The sequence below is a fragment of the Labeo rohita genome, chromosome 3 (assembly GCF_022985175.1).
Source record: "Labeo rohita strain BAU-BD-2019 chromosome 3, IGBB_LRoh.1.0, whole genome shotgun sequence".
Classification (NCBI taxonomy): domain Eukaryota; kingdom Metazoa; phylum Chordata; class Actinopteri; order Cypriniformes; family Cyprinidae; genus Labeo; species Labeo rohita.
This window is the reverse complement of record NC_066871.1, coordinates 53674488-53689614: the sequence shown is the minus strand read 5'-3', so window position 1 is coordinate 53689614 and position 15127 is coordinate 53674488. Positions and strand designations below refer to the sequence as shown.

The window sequence follows — 15127 nt, the reverse complement described above, 5'->3', positions numbered from 1 at the left end:
TCAGATGGAGTAACACCAAAGAGCCACTCATCTGTCATGACATACCAGACAGAGCATGGGCGAAAGTCGGTGTTGACTTGTTCCACTTCAATCAAGAGGAATACTTGATGTGTGTGGATTACTTTTCAAAGTTTCCGGAGATTGCTAAACTCACACAAACAACGAGCAAACATGTGGTGACAGCTCTTAAGTCAATCTTTGCAAGACATGGAATCCCGGAGGAAGTGGTGTCGGATAATGGTCCACAATTTTCAAGTGCCGAATTCAGGGCATTTGCAGAAAGCTGGGAGTTTGGACATACCACATCTAGTCCTGGATTTCCTCAGGCAAATGGACAAAGTGAAAGAGCAATCCAGACAGTCAAGAACCTGTTAAAGAAAGCACAAGAGAGCCAGAGAGATCCTTATATTGCTTTATTGGAGTACAGAAATGCTCCTATGGATGGTGTGAAACTGTCTCCTGCACAGATGCTTATGGGTCGAAGATTGCCTACATCAACAAAGCTGTTGAGACCACAACTGTACAGAAATGTACATAAAGACATTAAGGACAGACAGCTTAAACAGAAAAGTTACTTTGACTGTGGAGCAAAACGGTTACCACCTATTGCAACTGGAGAAAAAGTGAGGGTGAAAGTCAAGAACAACTGGCAACCAGCAATTGTGTTAAGGTCGCATGAAAAACCGAGATCGGTTGTGATTCAAAGGCCTGACGGAAACGTCTTCAGAAGAAATCGGAGAGACTTGCTGAAAACCAGAGAAGTGACATTTTCGAAACCAAGCTCTGTTGAGTTGGATGAGTGTTCTTCAGACAACAGCGAGTTTGCAGAGAGTAATACTTCGGTGCAATCACCTGCACTGTCACCAGTGAAAAGACCAGTGACACCAGTTGTGGACATGGAAGTTCAGGTCAAAAGGTCAAGATGGGGAAGACTGATTAAGCCACCAAAGCTCTATTCTTCATAAAGACTTTAAAAAAAAAAAAAAAAAAAAAAAAAAAAAAAGATGTTTATAGTTAATAGGTTGTGACACCAAGAGTAAGTTAAGGGAGTGGGTAATTGAGAAAATAATTATAATAGTAGCTGTGTAGTTGTTATTCTGTAAGGGAATTTATTTCTTAAGAGGGGAGATGTGATGTGTGAGAGTTGTATTATTATTCCTTACCTGAAGGTGGTGCTCTCCTTGTTAAGATATGCTGGCGTACCCTGTAAGAGAGAGGTATAGAAAAAGAGAGATAAAAGTGTTGAGTAGCATGCAACCTGGTCTCCGTGTGTCTTTGTACTAAAGTTAATCCACAAAACATCACAGAACTGAAACATCTTTCTATAGTATATCTTATATTTGTGCTAAAGTGAAGTGTTTGTCAGTTAATGAACACTTGTTACATGAAGATGATGATGATGAAGATGATGATGTGTTTGTTGTTGTTCAGATCGTGTTGGATGGGCCTGTATGATTGCGTTTCTCCAGTTATTCTGGGCACTGATCAACTTCACACGCTCATTTCGGTCAATATGGGGTACAGTATGAATCATCTGATCTGATCATCTTCACACTGTGATGATTTTCAGCTCCAGTTTATTCTCTTCACTCTGAACAGATCCAGACTCTACACTGGAAAATATTATCTGAATTTAAACAGTAAAAGGCTGTAAAAATACTACAGTAAAAACCTGTTACCTGGTTAACAGTAATTTCCCTTACTATATACAGTAAAAACACTTTTCTTTTTTTTTTTTTATAAGATATGTGCATTATGTTAATTACATTATTTTAGTGTTGTGTGTTTTATCAGGATGGAGTTTAGTGTTTCTGTACACCTTCTATACACGAGTATTTTCCTCATCAGTTTGTGTAAAAGCTGCTTGTGATGAACTTTGATTAATCAATAACTCACTCATCACTTCATCTCAGAGTATTAAAAGATACAAAACTGATTTACTACTTTATTTACAATTACTCATTTAACAGATATTTTTATCCAAAGTGACTTACAAATGACAACAATAGAAGCAATCAAAACAACAAAAGAGAAATAATATGTCAGTGCTGCGAAAACTCAGTTAGCACAATACAGTTTGCAATATATTTTTTTTTTTTTTGGTAAAAAAATAAAACAAGAAAATCATACAAAAATAAAATAAAGACTGAATTTGTTAAAGTAACAAGTGTTTTTTTTTTAAATGATAATGTTTTTTTTAATAAATAAGTAAAAATAAAACTAGAAAATCATACAAAAATAAAATACAGACTGCATTTGTTAGAGGAACAAGTGTTTTTAATAAATAAATAAAAATAAAACAAGAAAATCATACAAAAATAAAATACAGACTGCATTTGTTAGAGGAACAAGTGTTTTTTTTTAAATAAATGAAAATAAAACTTGAAAAATCATACAAAAATAAAATACAGACTGTATTTGTTAGAGAAACAAGTGTTTTTTAATAAATAAATAAAAATAAAACTTGAAAAATCATACAAAAATAAAATACAGACTGCATTTGTTAGAGGAACAAGTGTTTTTTTAATAAATAAATAAAAATAAAACTATAGAAAATCATACAAAAATAAAATACAGACTGCATTTGTTAGAGGAACAAGTGTTTTTTAATAAATAAATAAAAATAAAACTTGAAAAATCATACAAAAATAAAATACAGACTGCATTTGTTAGAGGAACAAGTGTTTTTTTAATAAATAAATAAAAATAAAACTTGAAAAATCATACAAAAATAAAATACAGTGTTTTTTAATAAATAAATAAAAATAAAACTTGAAAAATCATACAAAAATAAAATACAGACTGCATTTGTTAGAGGAACAAGTGTTTTTTTAATAAATAAATAAAAATAAAACTTGAAAAATCATACAAAAATAAAATAAAGACTGCATTTGTTAGAGGAACAAGTGTTTTTTTAATAAATAAATAAAAATAAAACTATAGAAAATCATACAAAAATAAAATACAGTCTGTATTTGTTAGAGAAACAAGTGTTTTTTAATAAATAAATAAAAATAAAACTTGAAAAATCATACAAAAATAAAATACAGACTGCATTTGTTAGAGGAACAAGTGTTTTTTAAATAAATAAATAAAAATAAAACTTGAAAAATCATACAAAAATAAAATACAGTGTTTTTTTAATAAATAAATAAAACCTGAAAAATCATACAAAAATAAAATGCCGACTGTATTTGTTAAAGAAACAAGTGTTTTTAATAAATAAATAAATAAAAATAAAACTTGAAAAATCATACAAAAATAAAATACAGACTGCATTTGTTAGAGGAACAAGTGTTTTTTAATAAATAAATAAAAATAAAAATATAGAAAATCATACAAAAATAAAATACAGACTGTATTTGTTAGAGAAACAAGTGTTTTTTAATAAATAAATACAAATAAAACAATAAAATCATACAAAAATAAAATAGAGTGCATTTGTTAGAGGAACAAGTGTTGTTTTTGTTGTTGTTGTTTTTAATAAATACATAAAATAAAGTATTTTTTGAATACAGCTATAATATTGATTGGAAAACCTCACTATTCTACAGAATATGTTTTGTATGCTTTATTAGTTGTTATTAGGTTCATGAAGCAGTTCTATGCTGATGATATTTATGGCCTGAAATCAAACTCCAAACAGAGCAAGATCAAACTTATAAAGATGTGGAGATGAAATGCGTCCATTTGTTGTTTTTCTCTGTAGTGGTGTTTAATGTGTTTTTATTTGATCTAATGCTGATGATATTAAACTGTATGATTTGATGTTTCAGCTCTTCCCCGTCTTGTTCCTGTGTATGTGTTTGGATCAGTTGGTGTTGTTTTACTGAACTCTGTTGCTCTGATGACTGAACTGATCCTCAAAACAGGTGAATGAACACTTCAACATCACACACTACACTATATTATAAAACTAATACAGCATATGGATCTGAACTGAGTGTTAAAATCTGAATGTGAGGCAGAAATCAGCTTCATCTCAAAGTTACTCTGATCATATTATTCTCATGTCCATTCACAGATATTAATTTGGAGCAATAATATGAGTTTATAATCAGTGTTTCATGCTGTTGTGTGGTAAATACGAGTGAATCTGAGTGAATATGAGTGAATATGAGTGAATAAGAGTGTTGTTGATTTTCATTCTCAGTTAATGGTGAAGGTGTGATTGGAGACATGAGGATCGTCGTCTTCTCCTCTGAATTCATCTTCACTTTATTTCTGATGATTTTAATGATTTTTGAACCCTGTGAGTAAAACCTCAACATTCATCACATTCACTCCAAGTGTCTCCCAAATTTGTTTAAGGGATTCTCATTATCATTTAAAAAATATAATCTTTAGGATGTGCTACTATCAGAAAATAAATGATCAGTTTTACTACTGTTTAGTATCATCTGTTATACAGTCTGACCTGTGAATCTGCACCTAAATATCCTAGTAAAAAAAAAAAAGTTATATTTACTGATGCATCGCTCAAGACTTACTGATATAAAAATAATAATTAATTTATTTGGAGCACTACTTGTGCACAATGCACATTTCTTAATATTAAGCCTAAAATATGTTAATGTGACTGTTTATGAGGATTGTATGAACTTTGAGTAATGTCAGTCTTCAAATGATATTTAAAAGATATTTAAAAGTGTACCTGAAGTATACTTGCATACTTCCTCTTTAGCAGAATATACTTCAGTGTGTCTTTAGATGGACTTCAGCACTACTTTAAACAATTAAAGTGCATTAAGCAGACAATTAGTTGTTCCAATTTAGCAGACTTTACGTATACCAGTTTAGTATACTACAAGCACAATTGCAGGCTATTGCACATTGATATGTAAATGTACTTGTTGTATACTCGGAATGAATCTGTGTATTTCAAATACATTTTAATATAATTATTTTTCACAAGAGTAATCCTGTAAATCTCTTTTCCTCCTCAGGGATCAAACCATGTCTGCAGTCATGTCAGGTCAGTATTAGATTAATGTACATCAGATGTCATTCATTTACCTGTAGTATGTTAAAGGTGCACTTGGTAATTTTAACTTTATACTTTATAAATGTCATTGTGGAAATAGACCTGGGCTGCGTTTCCTAAATGCATCGTAAGTTTAAGTTGATCATAGAACATCTCAGTTACGTACGTAACCCTCGTTCCCTGATGGAGGAAACAGAGACGTTATGTCGTGACGACATTAGGGGAATCACCTGGGAGACCCAATCATCTCTGATTAGGAGTATACCGCTGCTGGTGATAGCCAAGCCGCTGTTCCTTTCACCCAGAATACTTACCAGAAGGGATTTCTATTTGTAATTACAGCTTGTTCATAATGGTGGAGAAGCGAGCGGGCGCTACGGAGGCCACATCATGCCCGTAGGGAGGTGACATGTGGAGATCTGCCTCCTCCAAGGACAGTGAGGGCAGCGTCTGCCGCACGATTGAGCTCCCCTGGGATGCGCAGCAATTTTAGCTGCGTCTGACTCCAGAGGAAGAGATAGCGAGCTGTGACATGCGATGTGATCGTATACCACCCTGCTGGATGATGTACGAGACCGCCGCAGTGGTCCATCCGGACCAAAAACGTTCTTGCCCTGCAGCAGTGGCCGAAACTGCCACAGGGCCAGGTGCACTGCCAACAGCTCCAGGCAGTTGATGTGCCAAAGCAGTCGAGGCCCTGTCCAGAGCCCCGAGGCTGCCTGCCTGTTGCACATCGCACCCCAGCCTGTACTGGATGCATCTTTCGTGACAACGACATGCCGGGACACTTGTTTTGAGGGCATCCCGGCCCGTAGAAAACCAAGGTCAGATCGTGATCGTCACACGATGTGTACTGTGGTGCCATGCTCATCTCGGTACCCGGGAGTGTAACCAGTGCTGGAGTGGCCTCATATGAAGCAATCGAGCGGCGTGTCTGCAGTTGCGGATGCCATATGCCCCAGGAGCCTCTGAAATAGTTTCAGTGGTAACACCATCCTGCCTCTGAAGGAACTCAGGCAGTAAAGCACTGACTGGGCGCGCTCGTTGCCGAGACGTGCCATCACATGCCGGGGAGTAGAGCTGGATGGCACAGAAGGCATTGCGTTCTGAACTGTACTTGCAGAACTACCCAAGTTCATGGAGGGACTGGCCAGAGATGCGCAGAGAGGCCTTGCTTCTCCCAACTGCAATCTCTTGGCTGCTGGCAAGGAGGGGCATCGCGGGTGAGAGTGTGGAGGTATTACATTGCGCACTGTCAACCCACAAACCTGAGAACCCAGAAAAAAGGAAACTTCTCTTTATTGAGTTCTGGTTATCACTGGCCTATGAGCCAGCAGCGGAACAGAAAACGGAAGATTTTCCACCTGGCCCTCCTCCAGGGGAAAGAGCAGCACTGTCCTCGCCGTCTACTGAAAAAAGAGCAGATTCCCTCATCTCCAGGTTGCCTGAATCAGGGCGGCTTTGTCATCTTCCTGGATGAATTTAGGGGCCGGCTAGGATGTGGGGGCGCCACACTCCTGCAAGAGGCTTGACGCACCGGCATGGATGTCAGTCCAGCAGGGCGGAGCACCTCTGAAAGACGCAGGAGGGTGGCCCATGGTGACGAGCAGACTGAGGCCTGCCCCGTGGTGCAGTGGTGGCTGATGGGGCATCACACGGGGCAAATGTGCTTGATAGGCTCGGCCTACTTCTGTACTGCCGAGAACTGCTGGTCAAAGCCCTTGACAGTGTTGCCGAACAGCCCAACCTGGGAGATGGGAGCATCGAGAAAGGATCTTTGTTGACATCCTTCATCTCACCAGGTTGAGTCAGAGATGGCGCTCTTGGACCACCAGAGTGGACATCGCCTTACCGAGGGACTGTGCTATGACTTTCTTCTTTGCGCTGTGAAGTCAGTCGCCGAGCGCAGCTCCTGCATCAACCCTGGGTCGGTACTATCCTCGTACATTTATTTCAGTGCCTTGGCTTGGTAAACCTGCAGGATAGCCAAGGCAGAGGAGGCCTGGCCTGCACCACCGCAAGCTTGGCCACAAGGGTAGCCATAGCTTACAGTGTTTTAGACAGGAGACGCGGAAGATTCCCCAAGGTGGCGGCGTTTTGCGGGCACGAATGCTCCGCAACCGCACTCTCCGTCTGGGGAATGTCCATGTACCCCCTGGCAGCCCCGCCATCGAGGGTAGTGAGGATGGAGGAGGGAGACAAGCAGCTTCTGGCTGTAAAATGGGCCGTCCATGACTTCATCAGCTCCTCATGCACCTCCGGGAAGAAAAGCACCGGAGCAGATTGTGGTTGTGAGCTGTGACATGCTTCAAGAAACCAATCACCTAGCCGCTGAGACACTCCAGCCCAATGCTCACGGCTGCCCGGGAGAGCATGGCCAGCAACTCCATGTCTGATTTGGCGGCGGCCACAGCACCTGAGGGAGCCAGCCTTGTTGAACCTTCATACTCGGAGAACGATAGCCCATCTCCCGATGTTGCGATTGACATCTGGTATTCCGGGGGCGTGCTGAATGAAATGCTGGAAGCCCCACGAGGTAGACCAGCGAAGCCACTCGGGAGCCAGACAGGATGTTCGCTGACCCTCAGATCTCCCAAAGCGTCAGCCAACGGAGTGGGTGGTGGCAGAGGGTGCCGCTCTACTTACCAAAGAGAGGCGAGATCACAGCCCATGCTCATGAGCCCACAACAGGCGCAGAAGTCATCCATGAGCGCAGCTTCAGTGTGCTGGAAGCCCAGACACTGAAGACAACGAACGTGTCCATCCTCGGAAGACAGGAAACAACCACAACCAGGAGGACACGGACAGTACAGCATCTATAAAAAGACGTGAGCCGTCCATGATTTGCTCTTTTAGGAAATTATTCTTTTAGTTGACGTGCCCAGGGGAATCGCTGCAGACAGGCACACCGGATGCACCTGCACCTCTTTATACCTGTGTGCATGGGGAGTGGTGCATTATGCAAATCCACTAGCCAAATTTCATTGCCATTTTCTCTTAATCAGAGATGATTGGGGCTCCCAGGTGATTCCCCTAATGTCCTCACGACATAACTCGTAGTGACCAACAGAGAGGGAATCATTGTTACCAATAGAGCTACAATAAACTTAGGCTTATGATGCTAGTGTTGCTAACTAATCTTCAGGGAAAGTTGCTGAAGGCAGGACAATTTGTTGCTAAAAGTTGCTAAATGATGTTGTGATGTCACTGTGCAATGACATCATCCTGTAATCACAACACAAAACTGCATAAAACAGAGCATAGAATTACATTTTATGTATTTTCTTATTAACTACACATTCTGAACAATTCTATTTTTAAAAAGTGTATTGGTAGTTAGTGTGCTATAAGAAAACTGTTAATTTGAAGGAATTTTCTGTATTGGTATTTCTGTATTATTATTTTTACCTGAATTTAAAATTACACATTGTATTTTGTGTTTTCAGGTTATAACTTTACCAATTAACAGTATTTTTTTCTGTTTTTCTACGTATTTTTATTTATTTATTTATTTTTAACTGATCAACAAGCGCAGGAACTAACTAATAACAAGGTGTTAACATAAATTAACAATTTTATAGAACAATTCCATCTAGCATTTAATTCATGTGATATGTGTCCTGCTAGACACATTTGATTTCCAATTTTTTTGAGTAAATTAGAGTGAAATGTGTACCTTTTTATCATCTGACAACAGTTACTAAAAGTTGCCAAATAGATTTTAAAAATAGCTAAATATGTTGCTAGGTGCTTTTTGAAGAAATAGTTGCTAGGGTAGTCTGAAAAGTTGCTAAATCTAGCAACAAAATTGCTAATTTGGCAACACTGTACGATGCTTTTGGGAAACGCAGCCCTGATTGATGCACATCACTATTTGTCACCTGTGATGAACTGACTCCACAAACCAAAGTTTAAAGTAATAAAGGGACAGATGTGTAAGTTAATTGCACTTCATTACTTTAGTTTTTTGGGAGGAATTTGCACTTTTTACTTGAGTTTTATTAAAATAAAATACTTGTAATTTTACTTAACTACATTCGCAAGGAAATAGCTAGATACTTGGACATTCAATTGAGTAAAGTACTCAGCTGAAGTACTCAAAGTACTGAGTAAAGTGTATTAAGTACAATTTATATAGAGGAGACCAGGTATGGTTGTAGCATAGGGAGAGTTGTAACAACACCATTTCCACCTATCAGTCTTTTGATAATTTCATCATTTACCCACTTCCACCCTGATCTTATACACTGTAAAAAATATTCCGTAAAATTTACGGTAAAAAACTGGCAGCTGTGGTTGCCAGAATTTTACCGTAAAAAATATGGTAGCAACATTTTATGTTTTGCGGTTTTCACTTAAATTTACAGGTAAATACCGTAATTTTTATTAACTGATATAATGTTAATGTACCAACCTATTGAAGTACTAAAATCTGTTTTGTACCATTGTAATACACTGATAACCACCAAAAGCAGGTGGTGATGAGAAAGTCAAATGATGAACCCAAGCTCATCACAAACAGCTTTTAAATATTACCATATAGAAGGTGCACAGTGTCATTTACACAAACGCTAAACACCATCATGGTAACACACATGAAACTGAAATAATGCATAAATATTAATTTAACAACATTAGATGTAACATAGAACCCTAATGTACAAAACAGCTAAGAAAAAACTAAGAAGAAAGGGTTATTTCAACAAAAAACATCAAATTTAAAAAAAAAAATGTAACACGGAATTCTGGGAATGTCAGTTTACGGTAAATTTCACTGTTCACTGTAAATTTTACGGCCTTTTACCGTTATCCATTTAACAGGTTTTTACTGTAGCATTTTTACAGTATATTTACCGTTAAATTCACAGTCATTTTTTACAGTGTATAAATGGTTGTTAAGGCTTTTTATAATAACCTTGGTATATGCAGATTTTATGAAGAAAAAAAAAAAAACATTTTGACCAAAACTATATTTTTTACTAGTACTTAAACTGTTGCAGATAAAATCATATAACTTACATTAGAATAAATTGTAGATTCTCAGGCAAAATGTGATACATTTTTACAGTGCTAATTTCAAACCATAATGCTAATACATCTAACGAAACATTGGATGACAGGGGTGGGGTAAGTTGTGACACATTTTAGCATTCCCTTACATAGAACTCAGAACTTTCATGTTGTCTATATGGAGCGTTTTTGGCAGCTCAAAGCCAATGTGGGTAAAGTGTGCCTTATGCAGTTTCTGGATCCACCAATCCTGCACTCTATGGTTAAAAACATTTGTTTGTTACCATTGTGACTCTGATTGAAAAAAAAAAAAAAAATCCATACATAGACATAATCTCACAAATGTACACCGTTTTTTGTTAGAGCTACATATCCTTTACCTCGGTACACAGGAGTTGAATGTACAGTAAGCATAAATACTGTTAAAGAAGTTTGTTCTAGTAGCTGTGATGAGTAGGCTGCCTGCCCCTACTTATCAGCATCTCCCCGTCCCTTAATCGCCGCCCTTCACCAGGCTCCCGACGGAGGTGGGTGTGCAAGAGAGGAAGGGCGCCGAAATAGCCAGGTCTGGCGGCGTGTGATGAGACACACCTGACGCCAATGAAACCTCATAACCGCTGTTAAAATGCCGAGCGCGCCTCTCCTCGGGAGACCGGTCTGTCCCCCGTGCATGCACGCTGGTGTCGTCGTGGGTCCAGGAAGGTAGTGTTGAGGGAACCAGCGCCGCCGAAGCAACGAGCTGCTGGACCCGCGGTCCGGACGAGTACCGCACCCGTTAGACGGCTGACGGGCGAGGAAGCCGGGACGTTGAATCCCCCAGACGTGCCGTGAGCCAAGGAGGACGTAGCCGCTGAAGGAAGTCGCCGCCCCTTCTTCGAGCGCGTTCTGCCGCCGGACTCCGCCCCTTACCTGGACCCTTCCCTTTCGAACACTGCCCCTCCTTCATGAAGCCCCCAGCACGACGAGGACACCAGATTTGGACACTTTTATTCCCCTTTTTGGACACTTTTGGTTAATTTATGTTCAATAAAAGCCTCACACTCCTGCATCGAACAGAAAGTGGATTTGAGCTGTTAACTTTATGAGGTGGCTGCTGTGTTGGCTTTTTTTTTTTTTTTTTGTCTGACTGTTACAGCTTACCCCAGTACGTGTTTACAACCTGCTCCGGTTTGCAACAAAGGCATTTATTTGACATCAACAAATAAGGGCTGTGATATTCCTGCAGAGGTTTGAATTTGAGCCTTTTGTCGTGAACATATGTGGGTACTTTGTATAAAAGTTTGAGCACTCTATCTCATAAATTCAGAGTTACAAATGTTAAAACAAAAAGTGTTACAACCATACCGGGTCTCCCCTTATTTAAAAAAAAAAAAAAAAAAAAAGTACTGTTGGGGGAGTCTGAGATAAAGTGAGCAGAAATATGCTATTCTTTTCTTTTAAAATATGGGAACAAAATTACTGACGGAACCTTTAAACAACTGTCTGAAAAGCAGAAACACATTTAGTGAAGATGTGTGTAAATGAACTGTCTTTTTTGAACACAGAAGGCAATGAAGTCTCTTCGAACTAGAGCCGCCGGATCACAGAATCAGGAATCACAGGTTAGTGTCAGAATCACTGTTAGAGATGTTTGTAGATCAGTGTTTCTCAGTCCTGCAGATTCTGTGTGTTTCCTTTATTTGACACAAATCAGTTCAGGTAATTGATCAGTGAATCTGTAATAGCTGTATAATATTAATAATAGAGTCCTGATCATCTGCTCTGGCACAAACACTTCCAGCAGTACTAAACTGTAGACTGTCAAGTGTTTGAGGAGAAACACTGTATTTAAGTACATATTAAAATATGTCTTATTGTGAACCCAGAATGCAGCAGCAGCAGCTTCTGATGAAACTCCAGCCAGTGGATCAAACCAGAACCAGAACACAACAGAATCTCATGAGATGAAACCTCTACTGAACGAACAAAACCAGGAGAACAACAGGACCGACGCGACGAAGGGAACTCAGCTGGATTCAGTGGTTACACAAAAATAATCAACAGTCAGAGAAAAACACTCTTGAGAAGCTTCTTACTGTGATTTAAGAGAAGAGTTCAGTCTCATTCTTCATTTGTTATTGAGGCCGTTATTTAATGCATGTTTGCTTGTTTTGTAAATAGTTGTAAATATATGCAGGATGTTTAAATGTCAATGCACTTGTTCTTTGTATATTTATCTAATAGTGATTTGCTTTTATAATGAATTCTAGCTGTAAACCAGCTTCAACACTACAGAAACTGAGACTGATTAACAGAGAGAAAAATCAGTGTAATAATTTTAATTTTAAGAAATGTCTGTGGATTCATGTTTGAGTCTCAAGATCAAAATGATCACAGTTCAGGTTCATGATCAGTAAATGTTTAGTTCTGTGTCACCCATCAGAAACACTGAGACTGAATCTAAATCTTCAGATGGCAGCCTTAGATCCTTCATGTAACATGGAAACTTCTCTGAGTTGTTGTTTCTTTTCCTTCCAGTTTAGAATCACTCAAATGTAGAGACTACAAGCACATGCAGAACAGCCATTCTCATTCATACTGTAATAGTCTGGAAAAGAGATCAAGAAATTAATAAATTTATAACTCAAACTTATACTATAATTTCTAATCAGAAACAAAACATGTCAGATTCTTTTTGTGGAACACAAAATTAAATATTTAGCTGAAAAGTCTCAATTATTATTATTTATTGTTCTTCTTGTCTTGCAAATGTATACCATAAATGTAAATAATGTTTCTTAATATTAAACCTGCACCAAGGTTTCCTGAGAAACGGTTTTGTTTTTGTTTTTTTCATCTGCTCTGCACAAAAAAATTACAATAAAACTAACTTTGACTGCTCTTACTATTGCTGCAGTATGTACTACTGTAAGGATCCATCCACTGGCCCAAACGCGGAGTCCAGTTGTCTGGTTGAAGGTTAATGCATGTTCGGTCTTTTCACAGCGCTTCTGCAAAGTTCGCTTAATTTATCAGGATTTAGTTTCGTTTTTAATCTAGCTCCATGTTTAATCTGACTCCAATTTCATATGATCGTTAGAATTTAGGTGTTTAATTTAGGCTGATCGTAAATATCAATTAAGTATTAATTTATATATCTGATTATCTCGGACTCGCTATACTCGCGATCACGAAAACGCCAGTCTGATTTTTGAGTCAGAGGTATGTAGGTGACTAAATACCCTTTTTGACAGCCGCCTACTGCTTGCCTTCACAAAAAGTGTAGTTTACTTTTAGTCTTCGCCGGTACAACTTGCTAACATCAGTGATAGACAGAAATCAGGGGGTCTCAGATGATGTGCCTACTGCTCCATTCAATCCTGAGCCTGCTGTTTGCTCTATCCTGGTCGTAACTTGCGGTAGCACCAGCCTCCTCACAATCTACTAGAAATAAGGATTTCAGACGAGTCTAAAATGAATCAAATAATAACATTTTATTTGTCAGGTAAAAATGTATCATGCCAATTACATAGTTTAACAATGAGAATCCAATTCAGAATTAAATTCAGTTCCAGTTCAAATAAATACATAACATAATTTACTCAAAGATAAATCTAAGAGTGAGAGATGCATACCTGACCGCAGAGAGATACACAGCAGCATGTGAGAGACTCCAGAGACTCTCACACACAGTGTGGGGTTCTTCTGAATACAGAATCCCAAAGTAATGTTTTGTCACTTCACTTATATACCCAGACCAAAACAAACAAATCTTCTAATCAGTTGTAAACACATAAAAAACCTTTTGGTTTGTCAGGAGATCTCGTGACCCAGGGTCACACCTGGCTGGAGATTCTCACCCGACCCTAAGGGGAAAACACACCCCTCAGCAGCAAAACACAATTCTACAAAAGTGTTTAGTCTTCCTCATAATATACGTGACTTCTGTGAAATTAAGACCATTTTACCAATTGCACGGAGACCTTTAGAACGATACCAAACATGAAAGGGAAAATTCAACATATTCACAAAATGTAACACATGTAATATATGGACATTCTTAGTGACTTTCAGTGGAACCTTTTGGGGGAAAAGTGTGAGGTGCAGGGAGGGGAGAGGAGAGGGAGGAAGGGGGTTGTAAATGAGCAAAAGGGATGGTGTTGTTTGCCCTCTTTGAAGATCTCTTCTCCAGATTAGTTTTATTGTTTTGTTGCATGGCATCTGTTTTGTCAGGGTTCCTGGACTTTGAATTCATGAGGAAATAATTTCACATCTTACACTACATTCAACAAAAGAGCAGTACACTGTATGGGAATACTGTATCCCACAATACAATGCCTTTCACTTGAATTTTCATTTCCAGCGTGATGAAAGAAGCAAATGTAGGCTATTTCTGACAGATGAGATGTATTTCAAATTCACTGCACTAGATGGCAGCATTGCGCCTCAGCTAGACTCATGACAACAACTGGACTTTCTTACCAGTTATTTTTGGTTGACAGCCAATCAAAACGCAGAATCCAGCTGGAATAGCATAACCAATTTGCAGAAACAAATGCAGAAGCATGCAATGAATTGTTATAAATGTTTTAGAGCAACAAAGCCTGAAGAAAAGAAAATAATTTTGTGATGTAACCTAAACTTCATCCTGTGGTTAATAATGTGAATATGCTACAAAACAATACTGGGAAAAATATGTATTTGCTTTTATTTTAAAAAAAAAAAAAAAAAAAAAAAAATCACCTTTAAGCCTATTATATATGTGGTAAAGTGTTTGAGCAAGTCAGTATAAATACTGTAAATAGTAACCTGCATATTGATTGTCTGCTGGGCATTTTACATTTATAAGCATTAGTTGGGGCCAAACACAGAAGGTGCTTACAACAACAACAACAACAACAGTTTATTTATAGAGCACATATAAAAACACAACCAAGGTTGACCAAAATGCTTTACAAAGAATAAAACACAAATAAAATAAAAGGAAATCCAGATAACCAAGAGAAGATCAGAGAATCAAGTTACTTAGTCAACTATTGTATGTGTATATTGTCTCCGTCATTCCTCCACTCTTGAGTCTATGGCAGATCATAGAGCTGCTTGCAGGAAATTAATGATATTTTGGCACACAGATAGAGAGAGGACAGAACTTTA

The 15127-nt window shown here is 38.1% G+C and overlaps 1 protein-coding gene and 1 long non-coding RNA gene across 2 annotated transcripts in view; both read left to right on the top strand.

The window, feature by feature from the left end:
* LOC127161907 (butyrophilin-like protein 2) overlaps positions 1-15127 on the top strand; it is a 151007-nt gene that overhangs the window by 53731 nt on the left and 82149 nt on the right. The gene's annotated exons all lie outside the window — the stretch shown is intronic.
* LOC127162426 (uncharacterized) overlaps positions 3786-15127 on the top strand; it is a 38557-nt gene continuing 27215 nt past the window's right edge. Inside the window, exon 1 of the long non-coding RNA XR_007827349.1 lies at positions 3786-3872. This is a non-coding gene — a long non-coding RNA (uncharacterized LOC127162426). The remainder of the gene's footprint in view (positions 3873-15127) is intronic.